At 48.4% G+C, this 17554-nt stretch overlaps 1 protein-coding gene across 2 annotated transcripts in view; it reads right to left on the reverse strand.

Moving 5' to 3' along the window:
- CDK17 (cyclin dependent kinase 17) overlaps window positions 1–17554 on the reverse strand; it is a 1505117-nt gene that overhangs the window by 222855 nt on the left and 1264708 nt on the right. The gene's annotated exons all lie outside the window — the stretch shown is intronic.

The raw sequence follows: 17554 nt of genomic DNA on the forward strand, positions 1-17554 counted from the left end.
CTTTGTTTGCTGACATCTTTTGGACTGCCGCTTGGGATAGCGCCATCAGCTTGTGCTCTGGACTAGGCGGTACTTTATCTGCGATCTGGCTGTTGGGGATTGCACCCTTCATTGGTGATTTGTGGGGGCTACAGTGACTGGCTTAGAGGGAGGTCCCCTGGAGCAGACTTCAGTGGCTGCAACTCGGGTGCTGTCGGAGGCCGTCTATCTGTGGGGACAGGCGGCGTGGAGAAGGGACTACATTGCCCGGGCCGGACCACCAGTGTTGCAGCCGTTGTCTTTACAGCATTGGAGTTCTATCCCAGTTACTGAGCTCACTCGCCTAAGGAAGCCCCGGCCGCTTGTGGGCAACTGCTGTTGCGGTGTCCCCGTTTCTTGTGCTCCCACATTACTTCTCACTATGTCTTTTCACCCTGACATTGAGGGCTATCTCATGTGCAGCAGTTCTCCGAGTCTGTTTCATGTTGCACTCTGTGTCATCCCACTACGGTGCATCATCATGCCTATGCAGAAGTTGAGGTATTCCCTGTGCATCCATCCAAGCTTGCGCCTCCCTCGTGTTATCGAAGAAGAGTGATCTCCCATTGTGTAATATCTTCACTTTAGCAGGATATATTATGTAGCGTAGGTTCGCTCTTCTCAGCCATTCTTCGCTCAGGCCAAACAGTGCTCTTCGTCTCTGGACCAGGGTAGTCAAGGTGTATTGCCAGTTTTGATGATCCTCTCATAATGGTTCCCCCTTTCCTGGGAAAGCAAGGACCTTCTCCCTGTTCTTATAATTCAGGATTTTGGCTATTATCGGTCATGGAGGGGCACCAGGCAGAGGCCTCTTTGTCAGCCATCTCTGCGCCCTTTCAACCGTGAATCCGTAACTTAGCTTGCCTGGACCCACTTCCTGCAGCAACATGTTTTCTACATGTTCAGTAGGATCTCTTCCCTCTTCTCCTTCAGGGAGTCCAAGTATTCTTATATTGTTCCTGTGGGCCCTGCCCTCTGCATCCTCCGCGCAGTGCTCCAACGCCTTATCCTTGTCCATCATGTCCTCCACTTAAATCCAGGTGTTCACTATGTTATCTAGTGGAAGCTGTAGAGTATTACAGTTTGTTTTTCGAAACTCGAAAAGGGGCGTCGAACCAGGGTGTGCCAGTAATACTATCCCTAGTGGGACGTCCCCTGTATCCATGATCCCTCACGCGTGTAGGACCCTGAGGTTGTATTTTTTCTGATATGAGGTAGCATGAGGAGTAGCGTGAGTACAGTTGTATCCAAGCAGATACGTATCAGACAAGCTCATAAGTATCCATGCGCCTTCTCTCCGAGGGGACTAAGGGTGGGTCGCATTTCAATCTAAGCAGATACAAGCATCAGAAATATGATTACGGTGATTAATGTATCCCTTCTGAGGCTTGTGGAATCTGCATAGATTAGCAAGCAGTGGAAGAAGGAGGTGGGATGTGAGAAGGTTCATGAGCGAACAGATGTCTTACAACCGCTTGTCCCACTTGTGCATTTGTCTTGGAATAAGTGTCAATGCAGTAGTGCTGAGTGAAATATGTATAGAGCTCCATGTAGCTGCTTTGCAAATACTGTCTAAGGAGACATTTTGTGATGAAAGCCAGAGTGGCTCCAGTACATCTTGTTGAGTAGGCCCTTGGCGTAAAAGGCAGTGTCTTATTTAATAGGGAATAGCACAGTTGGATACATCTGACTATCCACCTACAGATGGCATTCGTAGAGATGCAATCTCCTTCTCTGCCTAGCTCTATGGAGACAGTTGATCTGTCTTTATAAGCGGTCTGGTCTTGTCTACTTAGTAGAGGACCGCCCTCCTCACATCTAGTGTGTGGAGTTTTACCTCAGCAGAGCTTTTGGGCTCCTGGAAGAAAGCCGGTAGCTCAATAGACTGGTTTACATGGAATTTGGAAATGAATTTAGGTGAGAACCTAGGGTAAGTGCGTAAAACCAGTTTGTCCTTATGTATAGTAAAGAAAGGATCCTGCACTGACAGACCTTAGATTTCACTGACCCTTCTTATGGAAGTGATGGCTACTAAGAAGGCAGTTTTATAAGTCAGGTGTTTGAGACTAGATCAAAGGGAGGTCCCATGCGCTTAGCGAGTCCCACATTAAGGTCACAATTTAGCAGAGGGTTAGAAATTGCAGGGTGGAGTCTCTTTAACCCCTTCCACAAATGCTTGGACTACTGATATCTTCCACCATGAGACCTTGTTATGGGAAGTGGTGTAGGCTGACAAAGCCGCCAAGTGTACCTTTAGCGAGTTAAACACTAACCCTGCATCCAGTAAGTGGAGCATATAGGTTAGAATATTATTAGGAGTACAATCAATGGGGTTGATTTGCTTATTCTGGTACCAAATTACGAATCGTTTCCATTTATCATAGTAACAGTGCCTCGTGTTCGGTTTCCTTGACTCTTTCAAGATATCCATACATCTCTGTGGTAGATTGAGATGTCCGAACTCTGACTTCAGGAGCCATGCTGCCAAGTTCATAAGAGTGTGGTTGTGGGTGCACTGTTAATCCTCTGTGCTGGGTGAGTAGGTTGTACTGGCACCGGAGTTTGATGGGTTCGCACATCTCCAATCTGCGCAGGTTGTAGATACCACGGCTGTCTTGCCACCATAGGAGCAACAAGGATCAGCGTCATCTGTTCCTTGTGTAACTTGTTCACCACCTTCCACATGAGAGGAGTCGGGGGCGCGAGGGGGGGGGGGGGTTGCGTAAGCAAACTTCCCTGTCCAATTCATCCATAGGGTGTTCCCCTTGAAGCCTGGCTGGTGGAACCTGGACGCGAAGTCTGGGCATTGACAATTTTCACTTGTGGCGAATAGGTCTATAGTTGGAAAACCCCGGTGAGAGAAGAGATGTACTACGACTTCTTCGTGTAGACGCGACTCATGTTCCTCTGGTAGGGGATCCCTGTTTAATGAGTCTGCTAGAGCGTGGAGTTCCCCTGGAACATGTTGTGATGACAGGAACATTTTCCGTCTGAGTGCCCATTTCTGTGCAAGTCTGGATAGATTTGGAGCACGCGTACCCCCCTGTTTGTTGATATAAAACATCTCTGTGGTGCTGTCTGTCAGGATCTGCACCGACAGGTTTGTTAAATGGGGTTTGAGCACCTGGAGAGCTTCCAATACTGCCAGGAGTTCCAGCATATTGATGCAGTCTGAGCTGCAGTGTGAGACCACAGACCCTAAGCTCTGTGAAGGTAGTAAGCCCCCCACCCTGCCAGTGAGGCATCTGTTGTGACCACTGCTTGTATCGGTGGGTCGTAGAAGGGTTTCCCTTTCGTCAGGTTTTCTCTCGTCCACCAGTGAAGGTTTTGTACCAGTGTTGGCGAAACGACCACTAGATCGTCCCACTGACCACTTGCCTGAGACCACTGTTTCGCCAACCACTCCTGTATGGGACGCATGCGCAGGCATAAGTGGGGAACCAAGTATATGCAAGATGCCATCATGCCAATCAAACGCATTGCTTTACGTACCCTTATCTGGCGGCAGTCGAAGAAAGGATAGAAAGGAAAAAGTATCGTAATTTAACAAGGTTAATGGCTTATCGCCGAAAGGAACTCCGCTATACGCGTCCGTCTAGTACGGCGGAAAAAAACAATCTGAGGGACCTCGACGCGTGAGGGATCATGGGTACAGTGGGCGTCACACTAGGGATAGTATTACTGGCACACCCTGCCAACGTCCCTTTTCGAGTTTCGAAAACAACAACTGTAATACTCTGCAGCTTCCACTAGATGTCGGCCTATGCACAGCATGTGATCTAAGCAGATTCCACACGCCTCAGATATATATATGGGATACATTACTCACCGTAATCGTATTTCTGATGCTTGTATCTGCTTAGATTCACATGCTGTGCATAGGCCGACATCTAGTGGAAGCTGCGGAGTATTACAGTTTGTTTTTAGAAAGTCGAAAATGGGCGTCGACACAGGCGTGCCAGTAATACTATCCCTAGTGTGACGTCCACTGTACCCAAGATCCCTCACGCGTGTAGGATCCTCAGATTGTATTTTTTCTGACATGAGGAAGCATGAGGAGTAGCGTGAGTACAGATAATCCAAGCAGATAGACAGAAAGGTAAGACTACAAGCAATCATGCGCCTTCTCTCGGAGGGGAGGAAGGGTGGGTCGCATGTGAATCTAAGCAGATACAAGCATCAGAAATACGATTACGGTGAGTAATGTATCCCTTCTGAGGCTTGTGGAATCTGCTTAGATCACATGCTGTGCATAGATTAGCGAGCAGTACCAGAAGAAGGAGGTGGGATGTGAGAAGGGTCATGAGCAAACAGGTGTCTTAGAACCGCTTGTCCCACTTGTGTATCTGTCTTGGAATGAGTGTCAATGCAGTAATGCTGAGTAAAAGTGTGAATAGAGCTCCAAGTAGCCGCTTTGCAAATGGTGTCGAGGGGAACATTTGCAATGAAAGCCAGAGTGGCACCAATGCCTCTAGTAGAGTGGGCCCTTGGCGTAAAAGGCAGAGTCTTTTCAGAAAGAGAGTAACACAGCTGTATACAGTTGATAATCCACTTCGAGATAGCGCCCTTAGAGACGCGATCCCCCTCTCTGCCTGTAGCTACGGAGACAAACAGTTGATCTGTTTTCCTTAGCGGTCTGGTTTTATTTACATAGTATAGGACCGCCCTACGCACATCTAGGGTGTGTAGTTTCACCTCAGCCGAGCTTTGCGGGTTTTGGAAGAAAGCCGGAAGCTCGATGGACTGGTTTACATGGAACTTGGATATGAATTTAGGTGAGAACCTAGGGTGTGTGCGTAAAACCAGTTTGTCCTTGTGGATAGTAAAGAAAGGATCCTGCACTGACAGAGCCTGAATTTCACTGACCCTTCTTATGGAGGTAATGGCTACTAAGAAGGCCGTTTTATAAGTCAGGTGTTTGAGACTACTTTTATGCATGGGTTCGAATGGGGGTCCCATGAGCTTAGCTAGCACCACGTTGAGGTCCCATCCTGGCGGTGGGTTCGAAATAGGAGGGTGGAGTCTCTTTACTCCTTCCATGAAGGCTTTAACCACTGGTACTTTCCACCACGAGACCTTGTTATGGGATGTGGTGTAAGCCGAGAGGGCTGCCAGGTGTACTTTCATCGAGTTAAAAACCAACCCTGCATCCAGCAGGTGGAGCATGTATGTCACAACGTTGGAAGGAGTGCAATCAACCGGGTTGATTTGTTTATTCTGGCACCAGATAACGAATCTTTTCCACTTATCAAAGTAACAGTGCCTTGTATTTGGTTTCCTGGACTCCTTTAGAATGTCCATACACCTCTGTGGTAATTTGAGATGTCCAAACTCTATGACTTCAGGAGCCATGCTGCTAGGTTCATAGAGTTGGGTTCCTGATGCACTGTTTGACCCTGTTGCTGGGACAGTAGGTTGTACCAGGCTGGGAGTCTGATGGGCTCGCACACCGCCATCCTGCGTAGGTGTGGAAACCATGGTTGTCTCGCCCACATGGGAGCAACTAGGATGAGCGTCATCGATTCCTTGTTCATCTTGTACACCACCTTCCTGATGAGAGGAGTTGGTGGAAAAGCGTACGCAAACATCCCTGACCAGTTCATCCACAGGGCATTCCCTTGGGAGTTTGGCTGGGGGAACCTGGATGCAAATCCTGGGCATTGTTTGTTTTCGCTTGTGGCGAATAGGTCTATAGTGGGGAAACCCCATTGAGAGAAGAGATCTCCTACTACGTCTTTGTGAAGGACCCATTCGTGTTCTTCTGGGAGGGAGTCTCTGCTTAGAGCATCCGCTAGGGAATTGAGCTCCCCTGGAACATGTTGCGATGACAGGAAGATGTTCCGTCTGAGTGCCCATATCCATATTTTCTGGGCCAGCTTGGACAGATTTGGCGAACGAGTCCCCCCTTGCTTGTTCAGATAGAACATGGCTGTCGTGCTGTCCGTCCTGATCTGCACCGACAAGTTCAGTAGATGGGGCTCGAACGCCTTTAGCGCTCGGAATACTGCCAGAAGCTCTAGCAGATTGATGTGGTTCTTGGCTACTGAGTGAGACCAGAGACCCTGAGCTGTGTGGTGGAGAAGGTGAGCTCCCCACCCAGTTAGGCATGCATCTGTAGTCACCACGGCTTGTACTTCGGGATCGTAAAAGGGTTTCCCCTTTGCGAGATTCTCTCTTGTCCACCAGTGTAGGCTCTGTACGAGTGTAGGCGAAACGACCACTAGATCGTCCCACTGACCACTTGCCTGAGACCACTGTTTCGCCAACCATTCCTGCATGGGACGCATGCGCAGACGCGCGTGGGGGACCAGGTAAATGCATGACGCCATCATGCCCAGTAACCGCATAGCTTTGCGTACTGTTATCCGTTGACCTGACTGATAAGGCGGAATTTGCAGAAGTATATTGCGAATTCTCTCTTCCGAAGGGAAGGTCAATCCTTTCTGAGTATCTAGGATAGCTCCTAGAAACTGTTTTGAGGTGTTTGGCACCAGACTTGACTTTTTCTCGTTGATAGAGAAGCCTAATTCGTGGAGGAGGTCGATAGTCCTCTGAATGTTTGACCTGCAAATTCCTGGGGTTTCCCCCGTTATGAGCCAGTCGTCCAGATAAGGGTACACCGGGATTGCCTCCCTGCGTAGGTGTGCAGCCGCCACCGCCAGTACCTTGGTGAATACCCTTGGTGCTGAAGCTATCCCGAAGGGCAGTACCTTGAATTGGTAGTGGCGACTGTCCACTTTGAAGCGCAAGTACTTTTTGTGCGCTGGGAGCATGGAAATATGAAAATAAGCATCTTTCATATCCAAGGTTGCCATGTAATCCCCCTTTTTTAGGAGGGGGATTACCTCTTGTAGCGTGGTCATACGGAATTTTTGGGGCTTGACATACTTGTTGGCAGGCCGTAGGTCCAATACTGGGCGCATTGTCAAATCTTTTTTTGGCACAAGGAAGTAAGTTGAATAGATACCCTTGTTTACCTGGTGTCCTGGGACGAGTTCTATCGCGTCCTTTTCTAGCAGAATGGCGATCTCCTCGAGAAGGATCCTTTGATGCTCTAGGGAGTGCACTCTTTGTCGTGGAGGATGGTTCCGAGGACGCTGCAGTAGTTCTATACAATATCCTGCGGATACTGTTGACAGCACCCATCTGTCTGAGGTGATCCCTTCCCAAGCTTGGGTGAAGGTGGAAATGCGTCCCCCTACTGGGGTTGCGTGACAAGGGACCCTGAACTGAGCGTCACTGTTTTGGTGGAGGCGTGCTACCTCCCTTGTTGGGGCTGCCTCTGCCTCTTCCACGACCTCTCTTGTTACCCCTGCCGTAACTCTGGGTAGACTGCTGGTTGTTATTCCATTGTGTACCCTGTCCCTGGGCATAGTTGCCTCTTTGTGAATTTTGGCCGCGTGGGCGACGAAAATTACTGTTCCCCCTCTGGTTAGGGGGTTTGTTGGTAAGCTGGCCAAGGGATTTGAGAGTCTCGACTGCCGTAACCACGCATGTCTCTTGATAACAGTACCTTCTGCTATCAATCTCCCTGCGTTGTCAGCGGCGTCGAAAGTTGCTTTTAAAATGCAACCAGACACGGCTCTCCCCTCTGCCGAGATCCGAGCCAGCTGACCCTTTAACGGTTCTGGAGCAGAGGCAATGAGCGCCGCGACTTCTTCCCATTGATGGCAATTGTAACTAGCCAACAGGGTGGTGGAGTTCGCAATCCTTGCTTGGTAGGCGGACGTTGAGGCTACCTTCCTGCCAAACCCGTAAAGTTTTTTGCTCTCCTTGTCGGGAGGAGCTTCTGATGAAGATAAGGGCGTGCCAGCCCTTTTTCTAGTGTTGGTAACCACTAGGGAATCTGGTTTAAGATGTCCCCTTATATACAGAGGGTCAGACTGGGCTGCCCGGAAAATTTTCTCAATTCTGGGGTTGACAGCTCTGGTGAGGTTAGGATTCACCAGGGAAGGATCTATTCTTCGTTGGATGGATTTGAGGATAGGGATGGTCTGTGCGACCGGTCTTCTCTCTCCTACAAACTCCTCCGCGAAGTCCCTTTCCTCCTGTACACCGTGGGTGTCGATGTGGAAGTGTTCCGCTGCTCGAGCGAGAACCTCGTTAAGGAGGGGCTGGTTATCAACTGGAGAGTCGGTAATTGGGGCTTCGCTTTGTACTGGGGAATCTACTCTGTAAATTTCCTGCTCATCTTCTCCCTCCTCCAGGTCCTCATCCTCTGCATAGTAATCTGTCCCGGTTTGTTCTTCCATAATTTCAAACTCCTGGTCCTCTTCAGGGAAAACTTGTCCCTGGTAACTGGGGAGTGGAGTAGAATATGGAGTGGAGTAAGGCTGAACCTCGAGGGGTTCAGGTCTTTCGAACCGGGGCTTTTTACTTAGCGGGATAGGATCGGAGGAGCCTGAGGGTGTGGCCCCTTGAGGGTTATATGAAAGAAAGTGGTCTGGGTTCTTATCATAAAAATCAGCCAAGGAAGACATCCTAGACATAACCCTGTCTATGTCTTCACTGGACCATTCCCTGGAACAGGGTATTACTTTAGTAGGTGATGATTTATGGGATTTTTGAAGGGTAGACTTGTGTTTGCTTGTCTGCCTAGGGTGAGAGGATGGCTTTACAGGGGTGGAAGGCTGTGCTTTCCGCTGTTTCCCCCCCTCCCCGTGCGCTTCGGGCGTGGGGCCTCACTGGTGTTAACCGCGGTCTCGGTATCTTGGAGCGCGGCTTGGGGGTGGAAGTCGTCTTCGTCTCCCGACGATCGAACTTCCGTTAATGTGTGTAGCGAGGCACTCTTGGCAAGAGTGGATGATTGCCTTTCGTCGTGAGGTGATCTCGATCGAGAGCGCCCAGAGGACACCGAGTCGGACCGTTCTTTTTGTGCCTCCTTCCGGGAAGTCGACGTCGTCGAAGTCCGGTTGGTCTTAGTGTGCTTAGTGTGTGTTAGGTGTGTAGCGCTTGCGTCGCCGGGGGTCTTCCCCATAGCCGCCCTGCCGGACGACCTTCCGAGGTCGGGGACCTGCGCTCGCCGGCTGTCTCTCGACGCCGTAATGCCCTCGCCATCCGAAAGTACGGCGTTGCTGCCATCGCTGAAGGCGCCCTCCGCTGCCATGGCCTCCTGCCTGGCGTGGTGGGCCCAACGCTTTGTCGAACGGTCCTTAAGTGTCTTAGGTTTAAACCTACTACACGCTCTGCAGTTCGCTTCGGGGTGATCCCTCGGCAAGCAGAGATTGCACGTGGCGTGCCTGTCGACCCAAGGGTATTTGCGATTGCACTTGGGGCAGAATTGAAAAGGGGTACCCTCCATACGCACCTTAAGGCAGCGGGCTGCTAAGTGTAGGAATATATAAATGTAACTATATATCAAGAGTGAAGAGTATGTACCACCCCCCACTCTCCCTACTTGTAAGGGCCGAGGCCAGCGGCCTACTAGGCCCGGGCCGAGGCCAGCGGCCTTCCGAGGCCCAGATCCGTCGTGCAGCAGTCGACGGTCGATGACTTCTCCAGCCGTCGTCGAGGTTGAGGGTCGACGTTGGGGTGGGGAAGGGAATGAATAAGAATTATAATTATAATAACAGCAAAAGTAAGGCTAAGGCCAGGGAACTCCGCAAGATGCTTCCGACCAGTATGGCGGAAAAAAACAATCTGAGGATCCTACACGCGTGAGGGATCTTGGGTACAGTGGACGTCACACTAGGGATAGTATTACTGGCACGCCTGTGTCGACGCCCATTTTCGACTTTCTAAAAACAAACTGTAATACTCCGCAGCTTCCACTAGATGTCGGCCTATGCACAGCATGTGATCTAAGCAGATTCCACAAGCCTCAGAAATATATATATATAGTGCTCACCAGTGCTGCCTTGCGGCAGGGCTGGCCCTTCCTATTCTGCTGGGGCTTCTTCTGGCCTGTATCTACTCCCCCTGGTCCTTCGGTGGATCTGGATTGACTAACTCCACTCCTGATGGTCTTTCTGTAGTCTCAGGGAAACCCAGCAACAACTCCTCAGATAGATAAGGCCTTGTTGCCTCCCGGTATGGTCGTTTCTTTCCTCTTGGTCGACTCGGGACGCACTCAGGGGGCGGAGGCTGCAGTATTAATCAGACTGCCATCGAGCCTGCTCCTGTGCCCCGTCCCGGCTTGCCCAGTGTCTCCGTGTTCCCTGCAGGTATTGCTGCAGTGTTCTCACTTCTCCACCAGGCTCCCGGGCACGCCCCCTCACTCCTCCGTAGCCACCTCAACTGGGGAACCAGGAGGTGGGTGGGGGAGGACACAGGGGAGAGGTTCAGGTTCATAGCCCCCGCCGTGTCCGGTGTCCGCAGCTACAACGGGCTGAGTCTCGCTGCTGTAGGTGTACCTGCCACTAGCTTCCACATGATCTGCTTGGCTCGCCAGTAGGGTGCGGAGGCTCACACCTCGGGCTCTATGCTGTCACAGCCATCAGTCCCCTTTGAGTTCAAGGTCAGCCCTGCTTTCTGGACTCGCTCTGCATTGCGGGCACCATTTTGGGGGTGTTTGTTCCAGCTTCTGAGGTCGATATTTTTGCAGGCACGCCTCTGCTTCTTGCTGCCTCAGTCTCTGTCTGCTCCCGCTCTGCTCCGCACCAGGCGGGTGTAATTTGTAAGCAAAACGTTCCTTTACGGCACAGAAATCTTAGTCAATTGAAGGATCTTGCCGGAGCTATCGAGAGGAGCTGCTTTAATCCATTGCTGCAGGCCCCAATCAAGCCTGGTGACTACCCTAGGCCTATCATTGCGAGTATTATGAACTATCGCGACTGAGATTTGATACTTTACTGTGCTAGAGAGAAGGAACTGCGCCTAGACCCCCAGTCGATCCATGCTTACCCAGACTTTACAGTAGCTGTTCAGCCCGAGCGGCGCACGTTTCTGGGAACTAAGAAAATGCCTTGTGAAAGAAACATTCCCTAAGCGATGATCTTTCCGGTACGGCTCAACCTTCAGTTTAACAATTACTCATATTTCTTTAGGGTGCCGGGGGACGCAGTCTCCATTATTTAGTCAAGTATCCCTCTTGGGGGAGGCAGGGAATCCTCAGAGCAGCGCTCATCTCTGCCTGGAAGTTGTTTGATGCATATTATCACTGTATCCCCGTCCTTGTTTGATTCCATTGCAATGTGGTTACCTTTGAGGATGGGTCCACAGCTTTACCCTAGGTGAACTATCCGAAATGGTGGGTGGGGCCCGCAAAGGGCAGCAACAGATGTCCCCTTTTTGCAACAGTTTCCGTTATCTTGGGGTATTGGTAGCTAGGTGGGGGAGCACACGCTAGACCTCAATTATGCATCCTATATGACTGCTGGGATTTCCAAATTTCAAAGATGGGGTTGTCCCTAGGTTGTTAGCTGGACGGCTATACCTGATCAAGATGATAATCCGGCCTAAGTTTTTGTATTTATTTTGGAATACTCCGCTGTGGCCCGAGTGGGCATTCTTTACAGACTTGGTCAGGGCGTGCTCCACGTTTGTGTGGGCCAATGGTCCGGGTTGTATGAGGTGGGATCATCTTGCCAGACCATACGCCGCAGGGGGTTTTGCAGTGCCAGATTGGGAATTGTACTACCTGATGGCACAGGTATACCTTGCGACATTTTTGGGTGGGCGCATGGTTGGTTTCTCTGTATGTTCATTTGGATAGGTGGCAAATACGGGGCGCACCCTTGGCGTTGCTACTGGCCAGCGTTCCGTATTGGCCCTCCCATCCTTTAGAACCAGTGGAGGCCACGTGAGCGGCCTGTCAGATACAATGCCAGAATGGACATTTCGGCACCCTACGATAAGCAGGTGCTTCATTCAAGTCTGGCCATGTTCCAGCTGAGCTCAAGGAAGCATGGGTTCGTCCGCTTATCAAAAAACCCTCCTTAGACCCTTCGGTCCCAGGTAATTATAGACCCATTACCACTGTCCCATTTTTACTAAAAATCTTGGACAAAGCAGCTTACCTGCAAGTTCAAAAATTCCTCGAAGATAACCATCTTCTTGGTCTTCGGCAGTCAGGCTTCAGGCCAAGACATGGCACCGAAACGGCACTTCTTGACCTCAAAAACCAGATGGACGACCTCAGAGATGCAGGCAAACCTGCTCTACTCCTCCTTTTGGACCTATCAGCTGCATTCGATCTGGTGGATCACAAGACCCTATGCCACCATCTTGCCACCACAGCCAACTTCTCCCCGACTGCCTGCAACTGGATAACCTCCTTCCTGCAGGACAGAGCAATGAAGGTCTTCTCTGACTCTTCCTGCGCTGACCCTAGCGTCATCCAATGTGGCGTCCCACAGGGATCATGCATCGCCCCCACCCTCTACAACCTCTTCACGAGGCCGCTGTTCAAGATCCTTGACGCCCTGGGCATCTCATACACGAACTATGCTGATGACACTCAGGTGCTTATCCCCCTCTCCGGGGACTACCTGTCTGACCTGAACACGCTCAACTCCACTTACACCACGATCCAATCCTGGATGGCAGAAAACTGGCTATGCCTCAACAGCGAGAAAACCGAGCTTCTGCTGATTGGCTCCCCGTCCACCCTGGGCAAGATGGACAAGCAATACAACTCCTTCACCATAGATAATATTCCTATCCCCGTCTCCCAAACAGTCAAGACCTTGGGTGTCTACCTGGACCCGAACCTGAACATGAACAGGCAGGTCAATGCCATTGCATCCTCCTCAGCCTACTACTCCAAACTGCTCAACGCAATCAGACCGTACCTCTCCCAACAGAATTGCCTGACTATCGCCAGGGCAATCATTGGCTCAAGAGTGGACTATTGCAACGCCCTTCTAATAGGGACGTCAGCAAAAAACCTAGCTAAACTCCAACTAGTCCAAAATAATGCCCTAAGGGCCGCCACTGGACTATCACGCAGGGACCACATCTCTGACCTCAGGCGTCAGGTCCATTGGCTCCCAGTCAAGGAAAGAATCCTGTTCAAAACCCTTGCCCTCAAGCACAAATGTTTTCACGATCAGGCCCCTACATATCTCGTCCAGAGATTTTCTAAACCTTGTGCTTCCAGGCCATCTAGAGAGGCCTATTCCAATTTACTAACTGTGCCAAAAACCCGCAGAGTGCGTGCGGGTGGCACAAGCTTTCCCACCATGGCATCCACCCTCTGGAACTCCCTTCCACCGCACATCAGACGACTCGACTCTCACACTGCCTTTCGCAAGGCCATCAAGACTAGTCTCTTCAAATAATGTGCCTGTTCTTTGTTTCGCTACCCTGGACCTATGTATCTGTAACTCTGTATGTATATTCTAAGACCTCCTCTGGGGTGGCTTTTTTGTAACCCTTAATCAAGCCTTCTTATGTACCACTTATCAGCGCCTCTATGCCTTAGGGCTGCAGTGCGCTTTACAAATGTAAAAAATAAAAATAAAAAAATAAAATTGTGGGGCTTGTCAGTGGTGTTACCCACAACCGACAGAAACATTCAAAGGAGTTGGCGTGCCGCGCATATTCTTACTCTTGGTGATTTATGTGTGGATGAATGGTTCGTGGATGGGAATTCTATTGAGACTCACATAGGTGATGATCCCTTGCAGCTGTTATACTATTATCGCACAAGAGCGGCTTTCATGGCATGCTCGACATTGTTCCCAGCGGAGCCTCCTTCACACCCTTGTTTGAAATACATAGTCTGCAATCCAAGCGCTAAAAAAGATGTCTCTACACTGTACGCACTGGCCCAGGCCATGGATACTACAGCAGGGACAAAGTCTAGGAGTAAGTGGAGCGCAGATTTACAAGTGGAGTCTAGTGACCAGCAATGGCAGAATAGATACAATCTGACCAAGGGGGTTTCACGTAATTTGAAATTCCGTTTAATACATTTTAAGACCCTTAATACACTGTACTACTCCCTTTCTAGGGTTAACACAATTGGCTCCCTGTAGGCTAAGGAATACTCCAGATGTCACAAGATGAACACCCCATTGTTGCACATACTTTGGGGGTGTCCTAAATTGGGTGGATATTGGGTTTCGATTTGTCAGACCCCGTCAGAGATTGGGTCAACAGCTCAACCTTGTGATACAGGATAGTTTGTTGGGGTACACGGGTAAAATAGCAACAGTTATGCAGCGATATTTTAATTTGGGGCCGCTACTTGCTAAGTGAGCTATACTGCTACGATGGTACTGGATTGGCCTGCCTACTCATAAGGATTGGCAACATGACGTTATCTGGGCAAATGACACAGATGAACTATATCTGACTTTGTTGCCAGCAGGGTGGCGAACTTAGAATGTGGGGTAGGACTTCCTTCATTACCTTATGAGAAATGTGGCATCCTCAAACTTCTGTCATGGAGACGTGGGGGGATGTGATGTACGTAGCAATATGCATATCTGGGTGTCAACTCTTGATGTACTATCCTTTTGCTGTGGTGCTATACTTTCTTAGTTTGTATTGTAACTGTCGGTTAAAGTAAAGAAAAAAGATACACCAATATGCAAATGTCGCGCAGCTTGAACTATAGATCAACTGCATCGAAGACATCCATCAACTCAAGCAATGTATGTCCCTCATCCAAACCAGGATCTCATGCATCTACCTGAAGCTCGACCCTAAATTCAGTCTACTAGGAAATCCCACCAAGCATGCCAAAGTCCAGAATTGGCTGGCTGAATGAAACTCGTCCGATACACACCTCAACCCTCAGCCAGTGCAAAATCTCTCAGTTCTTCTACAGACGACACTGGCCTTTTACTCACAACACAACATTGCCAAGAGTACCCCAGGTAGAATGTTTCCACCTTCTCCTCCGTAAGACAAGTGTTTCATGCCTCCCCTGAATTTCAGAACAGTTGTCCGAGTCCATTTAATCTCCTACCTGGATGGCGGCAACACCCTACTCGCAGAGTTCCAGATGCCACCTTGGTCACTGTAAAAACCATCCAGCATGCTACATCAGAGGGCTAAGAAAATTCAATCACATCACCACCATCCTCAAGATGCTGCACTGGATACCACTTAATGCATGCATCATGATCAAAATTGTCTGCATCACCTACAAAGCACTTACAACCAACATAGCACTCGCCATTACCAGAGGCAAGCACACCGGCCACCAGAAGCCACAACATCGCCAGACTGGAAACAAAGAACTGCAACAGGTAACACACTTGTACATAAGTATTTTTCGGTGTCCAGTCATAATATCGAATACAAAATTTCGAATGTCAAAAAAGTCGAATCAAAAATGTCGAAAAAAAAAATGTCGAATTATTTTTTTTTTTCGATATTTTTTTTTGGGCTCTAGTTTATATAAAAAAAATAGATAAAAACAAAAAAAAAAGAAAAAACGGGGGTTGGGGGGGAACCCCCCCATTTCGAAAAAAAAACGTCATAAAAAATAAATTCGACATTATTTTTTTCGACATTTTTTTTTCGACTTTTTGACTTTCGAAATTTTTGATTTCGAAATTATGTCTATAAACCGTATTTTTCTCCTATGCACCCTTTTCCTGGAACAAATTACAAACACAGATAAGACTCCGCCCCCTCCATCATACACTGCAGGAGGGACCTAGAGACACTACTCTTCAAAGACCATCTTGCCATTTGCTGATGACTCCACTCAACACAATTCTCGCACTTTGGAGTCCACCTCTTCTCTGCTCCCCGACCTACTTAAGCTCCTTTGCTACCCCTGCAACCTCTAGGTGCATCCCCCTTGTACAGTGTTCATTTGCTTCCCAACTAGGTTTGCACTTTATAAATCTCATACATATATACACGCATATTTACTACACCCATCTGATTGCGTGCAGCATTTTTGAATTATAGGGAGTACTTTGAATAAGATCCTCTAAATGAAAGGCAACCAGTGATGTGTTGACAGAGGTGCTCTCACAGAATGATGGTGAGGAAAAGTGGAGGAAAATATGTGTGGCTGCTGAGGGAACCATTTGAGGGTGATTAATTTTGTACTTGGGGAGGAAGGATAGCTATGGGGCAACGTGTTTGTCTTGGAGGCAAGACAACGCAGCACAACACTTGTTCGAATCCCGATCCCGCGCATTATAAAAGAACAAATATTATAATAATTACTTCTGCAGTACTAAGTAGGCTCCATGGGTGTAATCAAAAACCAAAATCACAATTGCCTGGGTGATAGTGGCATGTTGTGTAATGTCCAGGTACTTGTACAAGTGCATACACCTTTTTAGAAGAAGCCTGCAGCACTGTACTGCTATGATGATCTGAGGGCCAAATGTTAACTCAAATAAGAAGCCTACATTTCTGACTGTTCACTTGGAGTTAGCAGATTATTTAGTTCACAAGACTAAAATTCAGAAGCCCAACGACATTGGGGTAACTTCTGTCTTTGTAGGATTTGGTTTAAGTTGGTTTGAAGTCATCCAACTGTCAACATGCTGAAAGATTGTTTCAAACTATTGGGGTAAATGTTCTTTATACCTTGAAATCTTAAAAAATGTTGTGGAGTATCCACATAGTTATCAAATTCGAGTCCCTAGAAACAAATGAGCTGCGCTGGGGGTGGGGGTGGGGGGGATATGTACATGCCAAAAAGGACAGGAAAGAAGGCAAACCCCTGAAGTACCCCAAAGAAGACAGTAAAAGCCAAATATTTAAAGGGCGAATAATATAGCTAGGATGTGGCAAGATAAAATGACAATGGTGCCAGCACAGTGCTGCATCAGTCATTCCAATGTCTGAAAGGCTTGTGAACAACATAGCATAGCATACAATGTTGAAGGATACCAAAAGGTCTAAACCGAGCAAGGCCCAGATGTAGTCTGATGTCATTCAGCACAGTTTTAGTTCCTCTGCCCGTTTGAAAACCCACTTGCAAAGGTTAGAGAAGATGCTTGTCTTCGATATTCAGCTGAAGTTGCAAGCTGACACCATTTTATCTACACATTTCTAAAAATATGTGAGATTAGCAATGGGCTGAAATTAAGTACCTTTGATTTTCCCCAAACTTCTTAATAAGAAGTGTTACCATACCATTACCATGTTTATAGGACAGGAGGAAAAGGAGTGTTTATTTTAATGGTATTAATAGTTGATCAACACACCTAAGGCACAATAGGTATCATAAGAACTTGCATGAACAAATTTGGAGGGAATCCTGAACACTATCTCATGTGAAAGAAGTTCGAAATGGCAAAGGATGCTGGCAAAAAAAGATTTTAAATAGTGACTATTTTCAGAAAGCAGGGGTACAAGATAAATTTGCAATGTTGCATAAAGATTCGAGGTATGCAGCTGTTTTGTTTGTTTTAAGAGACCACACATAGTTCCAAGTTATTGTGGGTCTTCCATAGCAACACGTTCTGCAGAACCAGACACTGCCCCTCTCCCATCAAGAGGGGGCTGTGCTTCGCATGTCAGAAACCCCGCCCCTTAGCCTCACAATTCAACATTTGTGATTCTGTTAAAGTAACAAAATTGTAATTAAGTGTCCGACATGTTTGTGGGGAATCAAAACTATTATCCACACCTTCCATTTGTGCAAATACTGTTAGAGAATCACTCATTTGTT

The sequence above is a fragment of the Ambystoma mexicanum genome, chromosome 12 (genome assembly GCF_040938575.1).
Source record: "Ambystoma mexicanum isolate Mex_15411 chromosome 12, UKY_AmexF1_1, whole genome shotgun sequence".
Taxonomy (NCBI): Eukaryota; Metazoa; Chordata; class Amphibia; order Caudata; family Ambystomatidae; genus Ambystoma; species Ambystoma mexicanum.